Genomic DNA, 19433 nt, shown 5'->3' with positions numbered 1-19433 from the left:
AAGGGCTAAGGGACTGTAAGTTCTACTGGAAGTTCTTCATTCAAAGATTTGGGGAGACTTAATTCCTCTGAATCAGTAACAAAAACAAGAAAATGAAACTTATAATTTTCTTTACTTGTCTCTCACAATGGGGCCTTCAGATTGACTTACTTTTTTTTTTATTCTAAATTACACCACATTTCCTTATCTATGACATCTGTGATGGAGGGTTCTGGGCTAAAAGCACTTTCAGTGGGAAAATGCTGGGTCCCATGGAGTTAATTAGCTCAATTTAAAACATTTCCCTTAATACTTATATTATGTTGCTTCCGGACAATTTTCACTTTATACCGGTTGTTGCTGGGTGAGGTAAAGTGAAGCAATTCCAGGGGCCTGAGCAACTGCTTAATTTTCTTACAGCCACTCTCCATGATTTCTCCAGATAATCCCTGAGTTGAAATCTAAAAAAGAATCTCCCCAAAGCTAGCCACCTGCTCTTCCTAGAACACGAGACATCCCTTCCCTTCTGAGACCCGGGGAATCTTTCATGAGAATTCTAGGAACAATGTTCTAGACCAAGGGTGGCCAAACTGTTGCTTATGAGCTGCATCAAGTTCTTTTACAGTTACAAGTGCGGCTTGTGGAGCCCCTCAGGCCTCCACTCCTTTTCTGCCTACCAGGGGGTGGGGGATTCAGGACCTTTGCCTTACAGGAAGTAGTGTCGGGAAGTTTTCTGCCCAGTGGGGAAGTCAGTCTTGGCACTTCATCCCTGTGAGGCACACTCACCAGAGGTTGGGACATTAGCAAGAATGGAGCTGAAGCCCCAGCCCTGGCAAGTGGTCCCGGGCTCTTGAACGTCAAAAGATTGTCATATGCATCCCAGAGGGTCAGTAAGTTTGGCCACCCCCTGTTATAGACACTGTTTACATTCAGATCGTGTTCCTAGCTGAATGAATTTGACCCTGAGCTGCAGCAGTGATATTGCATATTATGTTGCAAACCATTATACATTACCTTGCCTTGAAAAGTACAATATTTTATATCAGTGACTGAACAGGGAAAAATAGTGATGGTATGAAAAAAGAGGGGCTGATTAAAATTGCCACTGCCATCCATCTTTTTTCTTTTTCTGCTATTTTCCTCTCCTTTTCCTTTAATTTTTACTGGAAATAGCAACATGTTTGGGTGCAGTATATTCATATATATTTTCCTGGTTCAAACCCAACTGCTGTTGAAAGGCCTTCATACCTTTCACAAAACTGTCAGGTTGATAGAAAAAGATCCTGAATTTTCACTAGTTGGATACTATTTTTAAATGAAACTACCATTTCCATAAATGGATGTGCAATTGAAATTTGAGAACTGCCTCTCTTACTGCAAAACTGTGCTTGAAGAGCGGGTCATATTTAAATTCTTTTTCCAAAGAAAAATGCCAGAGAGAAATTTGAGATAGAGTCACTGAGGATGTGTCAAATAAAGGGGCATAATCACCAAAATACGTGTTTGCTGTTGTCCAGCACATCGCTATATTCTGCATTTGAATGTCAAGAGGGCTGCAAAGTGTTTGCATTTCTTTTGCTGCACTTTTAACATAATCAAAATTGATGCAAAAGGTGTTATTCTTAGCTTACAGTATTTGTTAAAAAAATCAAATTCCATCAACAATGGACAAAAAATTAGGTTTTATCAATAACCAGAAGAAAGAACTGTAAAGAGGCAGTCGAGAAAACACCACAGATCAAATCACCTTTAGGGAGGTGTTCAAATTCAACTTTCTTTCCTCAAATTGTCCACTGTTGCTACAATCAGTGCAGTAGAAGTGCAAGTGACTGTGCCTTCTGGCTATGCTCTGAGCAGGGCTAGACAGCAGTGCTTAAAACACTTGTCCCCCACCCACAGACAGCGGGAGGGGAGGGCAATTACCCTGGGGCCTGGAGATGCAAAGGGGCCTGGAGCTCCCAGCCACTGCTGCTACTGTGGCAGCAGCATGGCTGGTGCGCTGGGCCCTTTTGAATTATTGAGGGAGCGCCAGAAAGCCACTCTGCGTGGCTCTGGGAATGTGTCGCAGACTGCGCAGCGCTAAGGGCTGACTGCCCTCAGCCTGTCTCTTCTGTCCTGGGCTCTGCCCCTTCTGGGCTCTTCCCCCACACTTTGCCCCGTGGCCTGCAATGCCTGTCAGCTCCCCTGTAGCTGACCTACACTGCACTTACCGTTACTAATGCTGGTGGAGTATCTGGTTGTAGCAATTGTTGGGGGAAGAAACCCTCATGTTGCCAAGCCCCGTGGTTTTGTTAAAGCATTGAATGCAGAGGCAGAGTGTGGCCTCCTAATAAGAAGTGTACATAACCTGTCGGTAGTGTCATTTGGCCAACAGCTGAAAACTGATCCGACTTTGGATTCCTCAAGAGTATGGGAGGCACATCCAGATGGGCTCAGGGGAAGAAAAGCTTTTTTAATGATTAACCACTTGAATGATAATTTATTACAAGGATATAGAATAAATTCATGCCTGCTGACAGGGGAGTCAAAGGGGGAAATTGCCCAGGACCTGGCATTTCAAAAGGGTCTAGGGATCCCCACCACCGGAGCCCATGGCGGCACACTCTGGGTAGCGCTGAAGGCGGGCAGGGGAAGGCTGGCTGCCTGTTCCTCCCTCTTCCTCCCAAGACCCAGCCCCTTCTGGGTGCATTCTGTCCCCTCCCCACCCCTGAATAAATTAAACTAAAATCTTAACCATCATTTGACCCAAAAGACAACAGCCAAAGAGGAAACCAAGTGGCAAGGGCAGTGAATCAAGCTAATCTTGCTGCTTCTTCATGTGGCTAATGTAGCCAAGTAGAAATACATAATTTTATATTCAAAGTAGCTACTTATTGTTCTGAAAGAGAAATGTTAAATACCAATATCAAAGTAAGAATAATTATTATTATTCTGTCTGCTGAGGAAAAGCAATAAGCATTGGGAGGGAAGTGCTTTATCTTGTTGACAGAACTACAGTTGAAACTGTGAGGAGTAGATGAGATTTCTCTGTCTCATGACCATGGCAGCCATATTAATGAGGGATTATCTGTGCTAAGGTGAAACTCATGTGTGGACATTGGGCTTTCTCTGGCCACGCTGTGGATCTCCTTTCCACTAGACAGTAGATCAGCGGTGGGTGATAATTTTTGAAAGGGGGCCCAGGCTGCCCCAGAAGGGGTGGAGCCTCAGGTGGAAGGGGCAGGGCCAGGGGACTTCTCGTGCTCCCCCACACACAGACCCTGATTGGCATGTGTGTGAGGGAGTGCATGAAGTCTTTGCCCATGGTGTCTAGAGAGAATCGCCAGCTGTTTTAAAACAGCTGACAGTTTTCTCTGATGCCGTGCACCCGGGGTAGGGGGGCGGAGGAGACTTTGCGTGCTCTCCTGTCTCCAGGTCTCTATTGTCCTGGGGGCAGGGGAGCATCAGGATGGGCATAGGCCAGATCCACCAGTTTAGTGGACTGGATCCAGTCCACAGAGGCACTCTTGGCCACCCCTGCAGTAGAATGACCATGGATATTTTTGTAGATTCATGCTCTATGCTTTCTCCCACAAATAATTAATTTAAGTGGAAAAGGAATCCTTGGACAGGAAAGATGTCACATCAATGGACACAAACCGGAATAAAGAGCACCAACCCAGCAAAATGGAAATTATACAAAAAGGACAAGTGCAAAATATTTCACTTAGGAAGGAAAAATCAAAAGTGCAACTATAAAAAGGGGAGTAACTGGCCAGGTGTAGGAACTACAGAAGATTTGCGGGGGGGGGGGGGTATAGTGGATTACAAATTGAATTTGAGTCAGTAATGTAATGCAATAGCAATAATATCATTCTGGAATGTAATAACAACACTGTCAATATGTGAAACATAGAAGATAATTGTTCACCTTGACTCAGCATTGGTGAGGATTTAGCTGAGTATTGTGTCCAGTTTTCAGCATCACCCTGTAGTAAAGATGTGGACAAACTGGAGAGAATCCAGAGAAAAGCAACAAATATGAACACGGGCAAGCTTAGTCAGGAGAAAAGAAGATGGTGGCGAGATTTCGTTGTAGCCTTCAAATTCATTAAGGGCTGTTAGAAAGAGGATTGAGATCAACTGTTTTCAGTGTCCACTGACAGTAGAACAAGAAGGAATAGACTAAATCAGCAGCAAGAGAGATTTAGCATTTCTGAGAGAGAAGGATAGATTGGCTCTGGGTTGGGCTTCCAAGGTAGATTTTGGAATCCCCATTATTGAAGGTTTTTAAGAAAGGGTTGGACAAACACTTGGCAGGGTCTGGACTTGATGACTCAAAATCCCTTCCAGGCCTACATGTTTGTACATTTTTTGCGAGAACACTGCTCCATCCATCTACTGAATGGCAAGGCATGTGGAACACAGCAGCCTGCTGGAGATATAATCTCAAAAATAAGGAAGCATCATATTTTCTAGTGATTTCCTGTTCATGTGCATAATTTTCAAGCCTCTGTTAATAGACCTTATTAAAGGGTTTGGCTGATGGAGACAATACTGGGAACAAATAGGGACATAGCTGGGATGCAGTGCATTCTGGCTATTCCAGGTTGTATGTATGGAGCCCGTATAGGCAATATAAGTTAGAACACTCCTGGATCCAGTCTCACTACGTTTATTCTCACAGACCAGCCCTCTCTATACCTAGCAGTGCCAGCATGACCATGCAGTGCCCAGCTATTGCCAGAATCCAGAGCACAAATGCAGTCCACAGCCAAGTTTGCTTCCCCTGCAATGTTGTCAGCTTCCTAGAGGCCCATTTTACAACTGAAGGTCTCTTGTTTTATACCAAATATGGAAAAAACAAAAACTTTTTTGATCCCAAGTCCAACCGATCACTGTGGGTATTTCTAGACTACAGGGGTTTTTCGAAAAAAGTGGCTTCTAGACTGCTGCTGCGTTCTTTCAAAAGTAAATTGAAAGAATGTGGCAGGTTTTTTGGCCGCAGAAAACCTCATTTTTCGAGGAATAACACCTTTTTTCTAAAGTGCTCTTTAGGGGGGAAAAAAAGGCGCTATGTAATGTAAACTGTGCTTTTTCGAAAGAGAGCATCCAGACTGCCTGGGTGCTCTCTTTCAAAAAAGCGGCTTGCTTTTTCAAAAGTACTGGCTGTAGTCTAGATGCTTTCTTTTGAAAGAGGCTTTTTCGAAAGTATCTTTCAAAAAAGCCTCTGTCGAAAAAGGCGTGTAGTCTAGACGTACCCTATGGCTGCGTCTAGACTGGCAAGTTTTTCCTCAAAAGCAGCTGCTTTTGCAGAAAAACTTGCCAGCTGTCTACACTGGCCGCTTGAATTTTCGCAAGAACACTGACGATCTCATGTAAGATTGTCAGTGTTCTTGCGGAAATACTATGCTGCTCCCGTTCGGGAAAAAGCCCACTTGCGCAAAAGCTTTTGCACAAGAGGGCCAGTGTAGACAACGCAGTATTGTTTTGAGCAAAAAAGCCCCGATTGCGAAAATGGCGATTGGGGCTTTTTTGTGCAAAACCGCATCTAGATTGGCACAGACGCTTTTCCGCAAAAAGTGCTTTTGCGGAAAAGCATCTGTGCCAATCTAGACGCTCTTTTCCGCAAATGCTTTTAACAGAAAAACTTTTCCGTTAAAAGCATTTGCGGAAAATCATGTTAGTCTAGACGTAGCCTATGAGTTTAGAGTTCATTATGACTTTTGGTGTGGATTTTAGAGATGTGTTCAGGGAGGTGTTTCAGAACAAATGAAGCTTATTATAGAAACTTATTTGTAGTCTTAAATTTTGGCAGCTATTGTTTCTCCATAATATTTGCATTCATTTATTTAATCTGCTAATGGCATGTAAGAATGTTGTTATTTAACATTTCAGAGTTGCTGTCCTGAGATCTTTGGGAGCCAAGGGTGAGTTTGAAGTGTGTATTATACTATTAATAATATTTCATACAAACTTTGAAACTATTTTATGTTATCCTGACAAAATTACTCCGAGAATATTTTAGTGCTTAATCATAGCTTAAGTAAATAATACAATATATGAAATAAAATTCTGTTACCTATGCTTCACACATTCCAGGCTATTTTTCATCTACAACCTCTGTATGCAAAGATATTTTCCTTTTTTTTTTTTTTGCATCTTCTTTATATGAAAATACAAGGTATGATTTTGGTTGGTACTTTTCCCCAGCTATGGGACCAGTTTTTGCTTAAAATGTTATATTGACTGTGTTATGACCTACCTTTCCTACACTCTTATTTTTTTCCACAAATGTGTCAGAGTGAAATCAAGTATAAAAACATATATAATAACAAACATGAAAGTGATTTCTCAGGAAAGGGACTTATAGTAGCAGAGATGGCATTTGTATGGTGCCTAGCCAGCTGCACACCCAAACTCATGATCACTTGCCAGCTAACCCAGATGAAACAGTCTGACTAACTTACAAATGGGCATGATGCCATTGGAACACATGGACATGAGTTCACGCTGCCAAAAAATCACGTCTGAGCATCAAATGTGTTTGCTGAGTACTGGATACCCAACCTGGAATTCCAAACAGCTGTCCACACTGAGGTTATGCATGAGTGGTTAGGGGAATGTGAAAATGCTAATCTAGGTTTTGGCTGGGCTTACTGAGAAAAACATTGAAATTGCCTCTCAGCTACACAGGGATTTTTGGCCCTGTGATATGAAACAGGGTGTTGTGTTAGGGGTGGATAGAGATTCCCAGCAGTACTCTTTATTGTTTATTGGATAGCAACTAGCCAAAATATCACCAGGCTTTCTGCTCAGATGCCAAAAAACATATTGACTGTTGTCTAAGTGTTAGTGGCTACAGCCATTTCAAATGTGCCTTATTTCATGGCTGTAAATCTATCACCAGTACCAAGCCCTACAAGTAGAGCATAAGGGGAAGCTTCCTTCTTTATATATTCAGTAACAAGCCCTGAAGTTATGGCATACAGACAACGACAATACTGCCTTTTCAGAAGCCTTGAGAGTGTCAGGTGGAAAACACCCTGGGTGCGTCTAGACTGGCAAGATTTTGCGCAAAAACAGCTGCTTTTGCACAAAAACTTGCCAGCTGTCTACACTGGCTGCTTGAATTTGCACAAGAGCACTGATGTTCTAATGTAAGAATTCAGTGCTTCTTGCGCAAAGACTTTGACGCTCCCGCTCAGGGATAAGCCCTCTTGCGCAAGCCCTCTTAGCTTTCTTGCGCAAAAGCGCGTCTATATTGGGCACGGATGCTTTTGCGCAAAAACATTTTTTGCGCAAAAGCATCCGTGCCAATCTAGACGCTCTTTTGCGGAAATACTTTTAACGGGAAAACTTATTGCAAAATCATGCCAGTCTAGACGCAGCCTCTATGTTCAATAGACGAAATAAATTATTTTCAGACTTTTTTTTATCTCCATCACTATTACAACATGAAACATCTTTATTTTTAAGAAAAGTTTTAATTCCATCTGAATGCAGCAACAAAGACCGTGTTTCTCATCAAAGCTATGACATGAACCTCTGTGAACAATCCTAAGAGCATGATCTCAAGATTGCTTCCATACTCCCTGTGTCTGGGTCCCTAGCTGTAATCTGAATGTGCCCAGTAGATTTCCAGTAAAAAGCATATTTAACACCATATTTAACACCATATTTAGGCATTACAATGAATTTTTAGGTGTGTGGAGCATCTGCACTTCCTTGCAGCCTGTGTTACAAATGCTCGTGTGTGAAAGTCATGCCTCTCTTACATAGGACCCTAATTTTAGGCTCTCAGATTTGAAGATGTTGGCCTAAGATAAATTATATAGGAAAGTCTGCAAAGTTTCCTCTTTCTCTTTTTATGAAATTTTTCCAAGTAATATTCAAAATAATGATTGTCAAAATGGCATCTTATGTCTCAGTTAAACCGCATGTTGTATGCAGCCAGAATCTTATCTAGGTGGTTCCATGGCAAAAATACATTTTTATTTCTTTGAACTCATGTTATCCAAACAGAATCAATATCGCGATTGAAGAATGAGCTGGATATTGTTCTGGCCCATGCTAACTACATTCAAACAGTAGAATTTTTATTGCTAGTGATAATGCACAGCCTGGAAACAGCACACCTTGATGATCAGATCCCAAGCTTAATCTGCAGGCTTGGCTATTGAAAAATAAAACCCACTTTTTATGTGTAAGCTCAGCAGAATTGTAATAAGGGTTATTGGAGGGGCAATAAAAGTAGAATCCTATAATGTCATTTCTGCAACCGTTTTTTAGATGCAGCACTTGCAAATCCTGTTACTATGTGAAAGTCATGGATACCCACACATGGAATGTGCAGTTGCAGTAATTACACAAGCACTTTGGCACACAGTTGTGCATGCCGCTTTCCTTGCATTCATCCATATAATATATAAGCAATAATCTTTTAAGTTTCTTAATAAATTCATCATGGCCTATTTTGCATATTTGTCTTAGGCAGTGTATTTCTTTTGTCATTGTGATGCATAACCCAAAAACAAGTTTTACTCAGCCATTCCACTCTGACTCATCTGATGAAGTGGGTTTTACCCATGAAAGCTCATGATCCTATATAATTTTGTTAGTCTCTGAAGGGTATGCTTGTGTTCATTTTAAACAAAATGTGATTTAGAAGGTATGTATGCATAAAGAAGCATGCTATGGCTCACCACCCTAGGAACATTCTTGAAAAGGCCAAGGGGGGGGGAGGGGTGAGCTCAACGTGTAGAGTGATGAACAAATCCATATATGGAAATGTTAAATATGATTGGCCAGAGGTTTGTGTTATGTAACTTGTTATGTAACTGCCATGTGCTATAAAATAGCAAGGGGAGGGGCTCCTTGCTCGAGGGACTCTGGCTGATTTTTGTACCAGGTGCTCTCCCTTTGTGCACATTGAATAGAGTCTTGTTGAATTGAATGAAGTATTGAAGACCCTTGATTCTGCCCAGCATCTGACTCATTTGGTTATTATTGGGTACCACAAAATCCCAACATCTCTAAGTGACACAGGACTATTTGTTGTTTTTAAAGTTACAGACTAACATGGCTATCCTGTGGGGCTTTTCAGCCATGCTGTCTGTTCCAATAAATAATGAATAATTTAATTCCAATACAGGTTGCTCTGATGTTGAGAGATTGCATTATGCGGAGAGATTTGTTTCATTTACTTGAACAATATATTATAAATTTAACATTATATAGTTGCATTAAGAAAACTAATGTTTTTAAATAAAAGTAAATTTATTGAAATTAGACTGTAGCAGGTGTGAACTGACTAAAGTAAAACATTCACTTAATGGATGAAATAAAAGTTAAACTGTAAATGAATGGGATAATTACCTAGAATTTGCTTCTGCTATCGCACCTTGATTCCAAGGATTTCAGTGGGTTTTTTTATAAACATTAAATGACTTAAGCTTCACAATACCCCTGTGAGGCAGGAAAGAATTAGTTCACATTTCAGCTGTGAGACAGAGATTTAAGTGATTTTTCCAAATTCATATAGGAAGTATATTGCAGAACTGGGTATTACAGGTTGAACCTCTCTGGTCCAGCACTATCCATGGTCCAGCATGGTTTTAGTTAGCTGGATGTCCACTTATCATGGGTGTGGCCAAGTTTTCTGCGGTCCCATAAAGTTTGTTTACAGCCATAGTCCTGGCTCTCAGTGTTCTGTGCTGTTATTTAGCTCTAATTCACCCATAAATATATCTAAGGACACGTCTATACAGCAGGGCTAAAGCCAAAATAAACTACACAACTTGAATTGTGTAGCTTAAGTCAAAATAGCTTATTTCAGCTTTTGGTGCTGTCTACACAACACGAAGTCTGAGTTAGAGCACTCTTCCTCTGACTTTCCTTACTCCTCATAAAATGAGGGTTACACGAGTCCTCCAGTAAGAAGTCCTCCAGCTCGACGTTATTTTGACTTTGTTATACAGAATAGCGTACGTTATTCTGAAATAATGCTGCTGTGTAGACATAGCCTAAGAGCCCAGAAAGCAGTGGACGTGTTGGTAACTTTGCTAGACAATATTGACTTCCTGTGGTTCAGCAAATTCTCTGATTTGGCACCAGTCAGGTCCCAAGGGTACTGAACTAGAAAGGTTCAATCTGTAGAAGACATTTTAGGTACATCTACACAGTAGCATTATTTCAGAATAACTGACATTATTCCGAAATGACAACATGTCTACACTACAAGTCTTTGCTTTGAAATAATGTCGATCTGGAGCACTTCCTACTCTGACTCCTGTAACCCTCATTTTACAAGGAGTAATGTAAGATGAAGGAAGAGTGTTCCTCCTTCGACTTCCTGCTGTGTAGATAGCACCTAAAGCTGAGTTACGTCAATTGTGTTGTTTAAGTTGAAATAGCTTAACTGAAGTTGTGTAGCTTAATTCAACTTGAGCCCTCCTCTGTAGACAAACCCTTTCATGCCTGGCTGAGCAACCAAGTAAGAAAGTTACCCAGGCTCCCAAACCACTCTGTCCTGTTTATAAGGATGCATTTCACTAAATAGGAACAGAGACTTACGGGAAACTAATCTCCTTTACTTCCATTCTCCCTTTATTTGTATCAGGCAGGCAAGAGAACCTGCTTGTCTTCTATTAATACAGCTGACCAAATAATGAAAAAACAAGATTTGTAAATAAATGTATGCATAAATGACTTGGATTCAATTTGCTTCTGTTTGTGTAGTCATATTTGAGAATATTCAGATATATTACCAGTGTTTATCAAAGTGTTTGTGAATTCCTTAAATTTAATAAACTTGTATTGGAAGTGCACTATTTATTACTCTCCTGCTGAAAAAAAAATTTAGATTCATATGTTTGCTTCCACAAAAAGCATTTGGCCAGCTCCATTAATAAACGTTAAATAGATTCCTGCAGTTCTCCCCTCAAAATACCATTTCAAATGACTTCAAATGTTGATTGCATGTATAAAGTTCCTCCGGCATGTCCCTTTTTTACTATCAAACGTGTATGCACTGTTCATTATTCGTACCACGTGAAAAATGCAAATCGAGCAAATTTAGATTTTCATTTAAATTTTATTTAGTGAGACGTGGGTCCTGTCAGCAGTCTCATGGAGTGTTCTAAATTCATTTGTGGAGGCCGGAAGGGGACGAAGGGTTAATCTGATAATGAGAGGCTTCTCCACATCTTCTTCCCTTTGGAACTTCATTAGCCTTCTCTCAAGCTGTTCAGTCCAGAAACATTTTCACAGAGCCAAAAGCCAACCACCTCTAGTTAACTAAGTATGCTTCAGAGTCTACATGATACTTTCACAGAAACCCACCCTTTGTACATCCGTTAAGGATGAGTTTCACTTCTAGAGCAGAAAGACATTTGTCACTTGAATCAGAATTCAGTGGATAACAGATTCTGCTAATTTAGTCTGCTACATCAGTCACTTGAAGTGCCATTACTAGGTTTTTTGAACAGTCTCACTAGAATTCTTCATCTTTTTCTGAAGTTACGTCAAATTTGCTATAACCATTCATCTGGTCCTTCCTTTCTTGAGTTTCTCTTTTAATTCAAGATATCCTACAATATTGCATTGGACCATATTTCATGTGATTTTAGCATGGACACATTGACATCAACAACATTTGCTCCACTATTCAATTCTGTATAATGATATGTGCATGAGATTTGTAAGGCTATGCTGCAATAATAAGCTATGTATTTCCATAATTATGTCATAAGCAATTCTTTTATTACTAGTGTCAATGGAATCAAACAGGAGTGACATTATGGTCTTAAAAACATGAGAAAAACACTTGTCTGCACTAATATTAGCAATGATATTACAGCTTCTGGTGCCCCCAGAGAGACTCAGTGGTTCCCAAACTTTTAGGCATCATGCCCTCTTATTTGATTTTTGAAAAACCCTTACACACCCACCCCCCAAAAAATAGCAAAAAAACTTGTTGAGCAAAAAAAAAAAAAAAGAAACTAACTGGGATAGCAAAACTTGATGGGGGAAATGGGGGAGGGGGAGGGGCTGGATCGCTTCACATCTCCCTGGAATTTCTTCATGTCCCCCCAGGGGGACACGCCCCCCAGTTTGTGAACACATGGATCATAGTGATCATAGTGAATGATGAAGGTTGATAGATATATTTGTAACAGGGATCTTCTCTAGCAAAACTGAAGCTTTTGAATGTAACTTGTCTATAGAAAATATGCCAACAAGAACGCATCTTTTCCTTGATGATGTTCTTAAAATAATCCACAATTAGAAAAAGCCAGAGGGCCTTCAGGATGTCTCTATGTCATTAAAATTAGAAACAACCGAAAGATCACAGTATCCTGACAAATAGGGAGAAGTGTTTGGAAACTAAACCTAGAAGTGGTTTATGCAGCGGAGTCCTATCTCTAACCCTGGCTCATCCAGACACCACCTCCAAAAATTTAGAATGTTCAAGTGGCCGACTTGAAGTCTATAGCACACACCCACTTGGATTTTATAACCAGATTGTGTCCTTTTCTTTTCCTTTTCCTTTCCTCTTTTTTTTCCTTTATTTCCTTTTCCTGTAGTTGGATATTTTTTTCTTTTTCCTTCTGGATAGAGTAGAAGGGGACTTGTGGTCTTTATCAAGACAAACTGTAACATCTATTAGATTCTTTTCTCTTTATGATTTTCTTTGGTAACCTTTGTTATTAACAGCCATACAGTATCAGTGATGACTAAAATATGGAAAGTATAAATACATTACTTAAATTTTAAAAATGCACTTTCTTGGCTAGCAGTCAACAATTGTTAGTGAGATAAGTAGAAAGAAGTAGTAACTTTTTACCATGAGTGAAATGAATGTGCATATGTCATACACGTCCTTTGCTATTGTTCACAGAGGGTGATAATTTATAGGCATGGGTCACTAGACTTTTTGGATCATTTAAAAACAATTAGAATACCAGTCAAAACAGTTAGCTGTAAAATTTATGAGATTAATATTTATTCAATAGTTTACAGTGAAATAGTTTATCATAATGTTGCTCCATGTGATTTATTTTGGTATTGAACATATCATATTGTGTATTGTGGTTTGTGGAGGTCTTGGGTAGAAATGGATTTTATTGGTTTATAAGAGCTGCTCACTACCAGCAACTCAGCCTAATCTTTTAGGGTTCATCTACACTGCAATACTATTTTTAAATAACTAGCGCTATTCTGAAATAACTTAGACTGAGTCTACACAGGAGGCAGTTATTTCGAAATAGTGTCAAAATACTGTCAAGCTGGAGAACTTCTTACTCTGTCTCCTGCAACCCTTATTGTACGAAGAATAAAGGAAGAGTGCTCTATTTCAAAATAATTGCTGTGTAGTGGCGCCCTATTTCGAAATAAGATATGCAATTGACATAGCTCAATTTGCGTAGCTTATTTCAAGTTAAGCTCCAAGTTAAGACACACACTTACTCTCTTACCAATTATTCATTAAAAGATTAAATGACAATAAACCATCTCAGATTGCTACTGTGAAAGCAAATGTTGTATCACCAGTACTAGCCTGGCAATAATGAATGAATCTGACAAGTAGAGGCTGATTCTAAGAGGGGAAGGTCTGTTTACAACACTCTTAAATGCCTTGTAATAATCAAGGATGCAAAATAAAATACAGAAGAAATCCCAACACTGCAGCTGTATTTCAAACATCATTGTATTTTGTAAAATTTGATGGCATTTTAGTGATTTTTCTGATTTTATACTGAACAAATTGAGATTACAAAGCAGGACCAGGACAGTCCTTTCAAATTTTCAGATGCACATGTTGAAAGAACTTAGCATTTTTATTATACTTTTTAAAAGTTTACTGACAATCAACACCATTAATCTCCTGTTTAAAATTTAAATCTGAATCTTTAAATAGCCACTTACTCTTAAGGGAAAGCGAATCATTTGTTAAACTGAACCAAGCAGATTTATATCCTTTGATGGTCATTTATCATTACAGATAAAATGTGCTCTAGTGGCTGAGCAAAACTAAATCCAGTGATACACCCATTTCACTCGAGTGTGATTTTGCCTGTAAGGAACAAACCATGTAGATATAGAAATTTCAAATTGAAACTAAGTGCACATCTCTCTGTATCTTTCAATATAAGCTTCTTGCACCAAGGGCACAGACTGTTTGACCAGTGAGCCGTGTGATAAAGCACAAACAGCGCAGGAAATGAAAACCCTAGGAGCAGCAGATGATATAGGCAGGAGGCACAGGTATTTCACTCAATTCTATCTGGTTCACTCCCCAGGCACACAAAGAAAACTTAAACATTATTTACTCAACCATGTGCCAGTTAAAACCAATATCTCTAGACCATCTGTTCAGGAAGATGACCTCATGGAACTTTCTGCCCTAACATTACATCAGCATAATTCTAGTCTAATCAATCTCTGTTTGATCACATTGTTTTAAAGTGTTTTTTAGTGATAGGAAGGATTAAAGTATGTACTGTAAATTCATTTATTTGGATTTTCAGCATATTTTTTTAAACAGAATCCTGCCCATAGCTGATATGTCGGTTTAGCTCTACAGAAATCATGTGAGCTAGTTTGATTTATACCAGCTGAGCATCCATCCCACATATAAAATAGGTCATTATTATAATCATACCATAATATCTTTTTAATGTGTCCATTCCCGGGATTTTACAAGGGAATGTACTTTGATGATCTACCCAACTCTGTTTCCATCCTGTTAAGTGTTCATTTTAAAATATAGTTGTGGTTGTTCCACATGCTGTAATTAGAAAATAATGCTGTCCACTTACCATGGACATTTTTTTTCAATACTAAATATATTTGTGTGTCAAATATCTAATACTTCAAGCTATGGGTCGGTGTTAACAAAAAAGTCTTACAAATAAAAACAAGGTAAATAAATTACTTACATTATTTTTCAGTGCAAAGCAAAGAAGAAAAACCATCAATGTCTTCACTAGGGCCTTTCTTAATGGGATTACATGGAAAGATTGAGCGATGGGATGCAAATTCAGTATGCGGGAGTGCTTGGTTTCCAACTGCGTAAGAATGATGTGAAAGCCGGAATACTCTGGGAGAGCACTGACAGATGAGTCATATTTCCACCCATGTCTACTGAGCTGTTCTTTGGAAACAACATACAGCTTAGTGTAGAACTCTATTTTAATACATATTTATATCAAAACAGCTTGCTTGCCTGCTCTTCCTTATGTTGCATTTGAGTTTGGACTGTGATCACTTGGCTGAAAACCAGTTCTCAGTTACATCCCTACAATTTACCTATGGGCTGACTTTGGCCCTATGTTTAATTTCCTGGTTGGTGAAAGCATCTGGCCACACATTCTAGCACTGAATTTGGTTTCTCTCACCTGACACTTTCACTTACCCCTGTCACTTCCATTTATTCATTTGCACCTTAGTTGCTTTCTGATCTGGTTCCTGTAGGTTGCCAAGCAACCATAACTGTATTGTGCTTGGATCTGCAGTACACCCATCACTGAACTGCTGAGCACTGTTAGGTAGTAACTGATGTAAGACTGTATCTTTCATTGTTATCTGTTCCCACAAATTGGATGTTTCTAATGTAATCGTGTTTAAATTTTTAAGGATGCAAACTTTCCAGATACATAATCAATATCCAGGGACCAGGGGTCAGGAATAAAACAGATGGAAAACAGTGAAATAAAGATGTTTTACTGTGTATCCTCCAGCACTGAAAACACCTTGCAGATATGACATGGCTCTTCTGAGGCATCACTGTAATGCCATGTGGTATCATGTTCTACAGTTTAGACATGTCAGATCAGTCTGTTAGCAAGCATCAGTGGTATCCAGAAATAGGTTCAGTGGTTGGCTGATTAACTTCATTTTATTTATTTAACCTCTAGACACAAAGAGCACATTTTTATGTGTCTATTCTTTATAGCTCAGTGATAAGTGGAGCTGGGGGCTACTACTGGTGAATCTATTAGCATTATACACTTATTTAGTTGAATCTAGACAGATGGCAGAGAATATACATTGTTTGAGAGGGGAAAATCACACTAAAAAGATACAGAAGGATGGAAAATTTACAATTGCAGTGAATGGATATACGTCCAGTGCCTAGGGGATAAATCTCACACGAGGGAATTCATTTACATAGCATTAAAGTTGACATGTTAATATCAAAGCATTAAAATATGTAAATAGCAAAAGCCTACACCAAATCCTAATTACTGCTTTACATTATCAACTCGTTTACTCTTTATGATATTTTATTACTGTTCAGCTGTGTCAGCGAACAATTATGAGAACCTCCGACATCTTGAGAATATTTTTCCTTTTCTCTTTCTTTCTTTCTTTCTTTCTTTCTTTCTTTCTTTCTTTCTTTCTTTCTTTCTTTCTTGTAACATAGTTTGAAATGATGAGAAGTTGTGCATTGCTGAATACCCTTTTTGCATGAACAACGTATGCTCTGGGTTCATGGTGTTTCACTTGTCTTTCTTTTATCCTGCTTACTGCAAAGGCAGATTTATATGCAGGCTAATGAGAACTGACATTTCTTACACTATCTGCTACATTTACAGCACAGATTTAATGTTTTGCAGGTGTTATATCATTACAAAATAAGCTAGAGGCATATAAGCATTAAGGAAAAACTTAACAATTATTATGATAGAAAAAGATGCTTCATTTTATGAAGTATTGTGTCTTTTGAGTCATAAAGTCTTTATGGCAGGGAAGAAATTTGTCAAAACATCTGTACTGCCAAACTGGAATAAGATGTTCATTCCTCCCTCCCGTCAAAATTTAAAGCAGTTGTTGAAATAAAAAACTGGTGATGTGACATTTCTTGATTTCATTAATTTTTTTTGAAATTTGATCATGTTTTATTCATTTCAAATAGTTGTTTTTAATTAAATGGAAATATCTTTGGGATGTGACACTGCTTTTGGGATGAGTCTCTTGGTCTATAACAAGAAATGCTTACAGCAGCTCAAGACACATCTTATCACGTCATGTCAGTGTTTGCAGTGTGTACAAACAGGCAGAAAGACCAGCTCTGATGGAAAATCCAAAGGGTAGAGCTAGAGCCTTATTCAGTCAAAACCACTATTAAAGTCAAAGTTGTATCTGCATTAGGATATGGTACTCAGTCCTTAGTCTGAATAATGAGCCTAACTCTACTTTTCAAATGTATACCTTTTTAAAAATCCTATGCCACTAGGATCATAGTTACTAAGTATTCATAAGGGACCACATGCTGTATGGGCAAGGGCATGGGCAGGGGGCCCAACAGAATTGCAGACTCCCTGTGCAAAGTCGATGTGCAGCTCTGTGCTCCTGGAAGGGGAGGGGACTTAGGTGGAAGGGGCGGAGCTGGGCAGCTAGCCCTCAGCACTGCCTGCAGTGCATTGCACCATATCCACCCCTTAAACCAGCCTTCAGAGCCTCACAGAACATATAGTGTGACAGCACCAAAAACATACATGTAAATAAGTAGAAGTAGACCACAGTGCCTGAACCTATAGTCTGACTGAAGAATTGGTATTGATAATAGAATTGAGGGATCTGAGAAATAAATAGATGTGATTTCCACTAAAGAGAAAGTTTGGGATCAGGAAGCACCCATAGAACTATTTTAAGCCAAGGATAGATGATACATGATTCAAAATTGAATGAGCCATAAATGCCACGGAAGGTGCCAGATGTACAGTTACAGCACAAAAGTTCTGCACAATTGCATACCTTTCCATAGCATATTTCAATAGCGCCTTATAACTCACAAGTGCAAAAATTCCACCTGAAGATGCAGGGATGGAGCCCAGAATCATTTCAGACAGTCACACGAATACATTCCAACTCAGATTTTATGTTAACTGTGAGAGTTCCTAAGCCTCATTGCCTGATACCACAGATCCTTCTTGTAGAAGTTTCACTTCACATCCTCTGACTGCTCACCAATATGAGACAGTCCCAAGCACCAAAATATGCCTTGCAGTAGATTATACAGGCAGTCCCCGGGTTACGTACAAGATAGGGACTGTAGGTTTGTTCTTAAGTTGAATTTGTATGTAAGTCAGAACTGGTACATATTGTAGGGGAAACTCTAGCCAAACATTTCTCCAGAGCTCAGTTTTATTCTCCCACACCTCACTTCCCTCAGTCCTTTATTCTCAAGCTGAGGTGTCTGCTGAGAAAAGCCGCTCCGCGTCTCCCTGGTCTGCTGGGGGGAAGCAGCTAGTGTGGGGTTGCCTCACCCCGATTGTAAGTAGGGATCCAATGTAAGTCGGATCCATGTAACCTGGGGACTGCCTGTCTTCCCCTGTTGGTCAGCGTTTTCCTGGCATGCCTAGGAATGTGAAATGTTTCACGATGTGGCAGACTCTTTGTTCCTCTTCCTGTTTGCTCCACCTAAATTTATGCCTCACTTTTTATGCTGAACATCTAGAGCTGCCACTGATCACTTGTTTTGGTCTTTATGTATGGATGTAGCCCCTATCTCTAGATGACTCATGATTAATAATGTTGGCCTTAATGCATGCTACTCTTTTAGACAACCTGCCCCTAACAATGCCCTGAAATGATCTACCCTTTAAAGGGAATTATAATGTTCATCTATGATGCTATATAAATAACAACGATGTGCTGGGTACTGCCTTTTAAAAGTACAGATGGGTTAAGAGGTTACTAACTGCACCGGAGTTGCCTAGAACAATTCCGGTGTATGAAGTGGGCTAAAGAACAGCGAATTCAGCAGCGTTCCTACTCCTGTTCCAAAAAGGAGCAGTGTGTGCTTCCTCCAGTCCAGATGGGAATATGTAAATGGGGAAGCTCAGGGCTTGCTCATGCCCTCATGCCAGCTGGCATGACCCTTTAGATTCATGTCAGCTGGATCCAAGCCTACTACTGGGTTTAAACCTTGCCTTTTCCTTATGTACAAGCATTAGGGAGAAAATATTTGTGATGCCATCATCCCCTTCCCTTTTGCCCTTTATAAGTAGCCCATTTAAAATACAAATAGTTCTGCCAGTGTTTAATTATTGATACTTTCTAAATGGAAATTCAGAGGGAAGGGACGAGCGAATAAGTTTTAAGTCCGTTCGTTATTAATAATGTGCTTAGCATGCAAAAGTAGGGGAAGTGATTTAAAAAAAAGAACAGTGACCCAAAGACCTCATGATGCTAATTGGCAGAGAGTAAAGGGATCCCCTGGGTAAAACAAAAGAATGTCATGTAAGAGCTCTACTGAAAGCCTGTGTCACACTCATCAGCAAGATGTATGCATGGAAAATATGTGAAGAGTGATGTAAACATACCAAAATCTTTGTTTTCTGGATCTGTGAGTTAAGACAGGTCACCAAAGGGTAATCCACATACTCTTGGCAAATAGCAGGGAAAGATGTTTATCTCACTCTGGCTGGTCATATGCAAATTGGGTCTTCTGTCAGTCACAAAAA

The 19433-nt window shown here is 39.6% G+C and overlaps 1 long non-coding RNA gene across 2 annotated transcripts in view; it reads left to right on the top strand.

The window, feature by feature from the left end:
- The window catches only part of LOC149523724 (uncharacterized), a 122104-nt gene extending 105291 nt beyond the window's left edge, over window positions 1-16813 (top strand). For both annotated transcript variants that reach the window (XR_016350543.1, XR_016350544.1), the window contains exons 3-4: window positions 5857-5888; window positions 14913-16813. This is a non-coding gene — a long non-coding RNA (uncharacterized LOC149523724). The remainder of the gene's footprint in view (window positions 1-5856; window positions 5889-14912) is intronic.
- The last annotated feature ends 2620 nt before the right edge of the window (window positions 16814-19433 follow it).

Source organism: Pelodiscus sinensis, chromosome 12, assembly GCF_052426305.1.
Source record: "Pelodiscus sinensis isolate ZL-2025 chromosome 12, ASM5242630v1, whole genome shotgun sequence".
NCBI lineage: Eukaryota > Metazoa > Chordata > Testudines > Trionychidae > Pelodiscus > Pelodiscus sinensis.
The sequence above is the reverse complement of the archived record's forward strand: the minus strand, read 5'-3'. Positions and strand labels throughout refer to the sequence as shown.